Consider the following 5,108-nt stretch of genomic DNA (forward strand, 5'->3'; position numbering starts at 1 on the left):
TGAGGGACCACCTTTCCCCGTACGTTCCCCCGAGAGCACTGCGGTCTGGAACACAACACCGCCTGCCCCCCCGGGACTAGGGACACCAGGTTGGGGGTAACTAGGGCCAGGGTGTTCTCCCTGGCAGCATCAATGCTGTGGAATGAGCTCCCAAACAAGATTAGAGCTCTACGTGACCTCCAGCAGTTCCGTAGAGTGGTAAAAATGGAGCTGTTTCATCAAGCGTTTCATCAAACTGACTGCACCGGTGGGGCCGCACTAGCACTTTATTACAGGATGCCACTGTATTTATCTATTTAGCCTCACTGTATTTATTGAAATTGTATGAATTGTATTTTATTTTGTATTTGCTGGTTTTAAACTGTACGTTGGTTTTAAATTGTTTGTAAGCCGCCCTGAGCCGCTTTGGCGGGAGGGCGGGGTAGAAATTTAATAAATAAATAAATAGTATTAATCACACTATGTTCTGAGGGCACTCATGATATTCTTAAAACATAGGAATGTCTAAAAATACAAATAATAAAACAATTAGCAACAGATATGAGAACTAAGTTTGAGTCCAGTTTAAGTTTATCTTTAACTAAGTTTAAGACCAACAAAATTTAATCCTGGGTATAAGCGAGAACTGAGTGACTTAGCATGTGTACAAAGCTTACACTTTGAATAAAACTTTGTTTGTCTCAAAGGTGCCACTTGGCTCAAACTTTGTTCTGCTGCTTCTGACCAACACAGCTACCCACCTGAATCTATTAGCATGTGTAGTGAGGTAAGAAGCCAGTATCTCTGTTAAGCCCTGGGGGTTCCATTGTCCTGAGTGTTGTAATAACTTGTAATTCAGCAATCTCCCATTCCAGTCTTTTTCTGAAATTCCTTTGCAATAAAACAGCTTGAGTCCCCTGGGAGGTCAAAATGTTCTCCTACAGGATTCTCAATTTTCTGATTCTTGATGTCAGATTTGTGTCCATTTATCATTTGGCATGGGGGTTGACCTGTCTACCCTATGTAGAGAACTGAAGGACATTCTTGGCATTTAATGGCATATACAATGTTAGAAGATGAGCAAGTGAATAAGCCTGAGATGGTGTAGTTGATGTTGTTAGGTCCAATGATTGAGTTGTCTGGGTGTATGTGGCAGCAAAGTTGGCATCTGGGTTTATTGCAAGCTCTGGTACCAGTGTCCATGTTCGAATTAGATGTTGTATTATTGTGGGTAAGAAGCTGTTTGAGATTGGGGGGCTGTCTGTGTGCAAGAAAAAGTTTGTCCTCCAGTACTTGTGAAAGAGAACTGTCATTATCCAGTAGAGGTTGTAAGTCGCTGATGATTCTGCTAGCACTTTAATATTGCATTGGTTTTAATGAACTGTTTTTAGATGTTTTATGGTAACTGATTGTTATTTATGTATTTACCTTATATAAGCTGCCCTGAGCCTGCCTCGGTGGGGAGGGCAGGGTATAAATCAGAAAAATAAGTAAATAAATAATAAATGAGTTGTTGAACTGTTTTGAGCTGAAAGCTGTATGTGACCACTAGTGATGTTCTGTTATTGTCTCTTTTGGGCTTGTCTTGCAACAGATTTTCTCTGGGTACCATTCTGGCTTTGTAGATCCTTTTCTTGACTTAATCAGGTGGATACTTTAGTTAAAAAAAAATTGTTTTAGTTCCCTCAGGTGAGAATATCTGTTTGTAGGATTGGAGCAGATGCGGCTGTAGAGTAGAGCCTGTCTGTATACAATGGATCATTTGATATGTTTAGGATGGTAGCTGGAGGCATGTAGATATGTTTTTTGGTCAGTAGTTTTTCCAGTATAACTTGGTATCTATGCATCCATTGTGTATTTTTGCAGTAGTGTCCAGAAAATGTATTTCTTGCATAGATTGGTTCATTGTCAAGTTGATGGTGGGGTGAAAGTCATTGAATGCCTGGTGGAATATGTCCAGGGCTTCTTTACCATATGTCCAGACAATGGAATCACCAGGGCTCAACAGAGATATCGGCTTCTTATCTCACTACACATGCTTAGACAGTTCTCGCTTATACACATGATTAAACTTTGTTGGTCTTAAAGTTGCCACTGGACTCAAACTTAGTTTGGTGTAGTGGTTAAGTGTGTGGACTCTAATCTGGGAGAACCGGGTTTGATTCCCCACTCCTCCACCTGCACCTGGCTGGATGACCTTGAGCAAGCCATAGCTCTGATAAGAGCTGTCCTTGAAAAAGAGCAGTTTCTGTCAGAGCTCTCTCAGCCTCACCTACCTCGCAGGGTGTCTGTTCTGGGGAGGGGAAGGGAAAGGAGTTTGTAAGCCGCTCTGAGACTCCTTTGGGTAGTGAAGGGCGGGGTATAACTCCAATCTCTTCTTCTTCTTCTTCTTCTTCTTCTTCTTCTTCTTCTTCTTCTTCTTCTTCTTCTTCTTCTTCTTCTTCTTCTTCTTCTTCTTCTTCTTCTTGTTCTCACATTGGTTGTTAACTCTTTTATTATCTGTATGCCAATTTGCTGCTATGCACAGGTCTTACCAAATGCGTTATTTCAATTTTAGTTGTATTTATTGCTCAGTTATCTTGACTCTAATTGGCCCTCTCTGGCAACTAACCTCCCCACATATGTAACATTTCAGGAAATCTGTTTCAATGTATCTAAGAAGTGTGCACCTACACATGTTACATCTCTCAGTTCTTGCTTATGCCCAGAAATGAACTTTGGCTCCGGTCACACGGGCCGGATATCGCAGGGGGGGGGGAGGCGTGTCTGTTTGCCCCAGGGCTAAATAACGCGCGGTTGTGCGATCAGACCTCCCGTGGAGGTTCAGTGGAGGTCCCATGGGTAGGGGGAGGTGCCAATCATAGGACAATTCTGCCGTGCGGCAAAGAAGCGGCGCGGTGCGGCAAACAGGTCTGGGGTTTTTTGTACACCAAAGTATGCGCATGCTTCGTTGGGTGCTTGTGCGCATCCATGGAGACTTGAGGAAAAAAAACCTTTTTGCAAGGGGACATGGGCGGGTGCCGGATGCCACCGGAAACGCGATCAGACGCCCGCCCATGCCCCATGGTTACCAGAAACTAGTACCTTGGAGGTACTAGTTTTTTACCCCGCATGTTCGGCAGGAAGCCTCGGGTGAGCCACGGGAGCTCTACGCTTCCCAGATGTGGCAGTGAGATCCTGCCCGGAAAATCCGCCTATCTTCCGGCTCTCTAGCACGGCTAATGTTCCGTGTGACCGCAGCCTTTGTTGGTCTTAAAGGTGCCACTGGACTCAAACTCAGTTCTTACATCTGTTTGTTAACTCTTGTGTTTCTGTGCTAATTTACAGCTATTCACAGATCTTATCAACTGCTTTAGTCCTATCTCAGCTATAATCGTTCTGTTACTTATGTAACTTGACTCTAAGGAGCCCTTCCTGGCAACTAACCCTCCCATATGTAATGGTTGAGGATGTCTTGTTTCACTGTATCTGAAAAAGTGTGTTTGCACACAAAAGCTTTTACCTTGAATAAAACACTCTTGGTCTTAAAGGTGCCACTGAACTCAAACTTTGTCCCATAGTATCTTAGTTTTAAGCTTTCTCTTTAACATTGTGCTTGGTGTATGCCTCAGTTGTCACTTCCATCTCGCCCTTCTTCCAAAGAACAGGACATGCAGGTCTATTTCCTTTTTCCTACACAACTGGCCTCTGAGGTAGTTTTAGCAGAGAGTGTATGATGGGCCCAAGGCCACCCAATTGAAATTCATGGTCGATGAGACATTTGAATTTGGGTTTCCTGTAGCCAAGTCATTCTACCACCCAAGCCCTCTCTTCTTTTTTTATGTTGGAAGACAAGGCTTGAGCCTGGACCACTCCCTCGGCTTCTGTATACAGCTGTCTTGTGTTTGAAAAATTCATCTACATACTCCAGCCAGACTGCTGCCAGTGATGCGCTCCAGCTGTAGCATGCTGCACAACTTCAGCACTGAAGTATATGTGGTGTGAAACTGGAATATGAATTTCAGGTACTCAGGGCCTCCTTGGACTGTCAGAGCTAAGTGACAGTACACCTCAGGTCATTGCAAGAGCCTCTCAAATGTTAAATCAATTCAGGCTTGGTTTTGATATCAGCTATTGTTTTTAACCCACTGATCAAACAATTGCATTCCCTTGTGTCCAGCAAATCAATACTACTATGATTACTTAGCACTGCTTATTAATTACTTAGCAATCACCAAATGCTTTACAGTTCTGTCCAATGTTCTTCATTAGCTGATGCTGACAATCACTCTCCTTAAAGAAAAGTTATTTTCCGTCGATTAGTCTGGACTCTTCTGTTTCATCTGCTCTTCTCCTCCTCTTATCCTTTCTACTTTCTTCTGTCTGTTCTCCTTTTTTTCTTTTTAGCCCTCTTGGTTGGCTTCAGTGCACCAGAGAATTTTCACAACTGGAAGGGGAGGATGTTCACCAATTCCTCCTCCCATTGCAGACTTCCAGCTCCTCCCAGTTTGTTCCCAGGGGTCCCTTGTCTCCCAAGAGCAGCATTTCAGGAGGCATTTTGGACTGTTGTATATGTGGGAGGAAGACATGCTATGTGGTGAGAAATCTTTTATGTCCATAGAAACCTCCCTGTAGAGCCAAGCCATTGTTGGCAAGGGCCTTCCCTTTCCCCTAGGCTTTCCCCTCACATTCTGTGCCACTTCTTTCACTCACATCTATATATCTAATTCCGAAGAGCCCCCCTGGTTTGCGGATATCTAAATCCGCACATTGGGGGCACCTGGGGGGCGGGGAGATTTTCGTGCACATTTGGGGTGATCCCCAGGTGTGCACAAAAAACTCAAAAGTTGGAAAAAATATCGGGGGGAAAGTTAAATCCCCCCAAAACTAACAGAGCGTCCCCTGCGGATGTGCAGGGAACGCTCTGTGAACTGCCTTGCCGCCGCCACCACAGAGAGAGGGAGGGCAAGACAAGGCTTGGCTGGCATGTGAGTGGGCGTGCGTGCGTGCGGGCGGGCAGACCGGCGAGCCCCGGCGGCGGAGACTGGAGCCGGAGGGGGGGGAAACCTGAACCGGTGGGGAGAGCGGCGAGACCTTGCTGCCGCTGCTGCCATAGGGGACGGGAGGGCAGCAAAAGGCTTGGCTGCCGG

Source organism: Gekko japonicus, unplaced genomic scaffold (assembly GCF_001447785.1).
Source record: "Gekko japonicus isolate JY-2015 unplaced genomic scaffold, Gekko_japonicus_V1.1 scaffold501, whole genome shotgun sequence".
Taxonomy (NCBI): Eukaryota; Metazoa; Chordata; class Lepidosauria; order Squamata; family Gekkonidae; genus Gekko; species Gekko japonicus.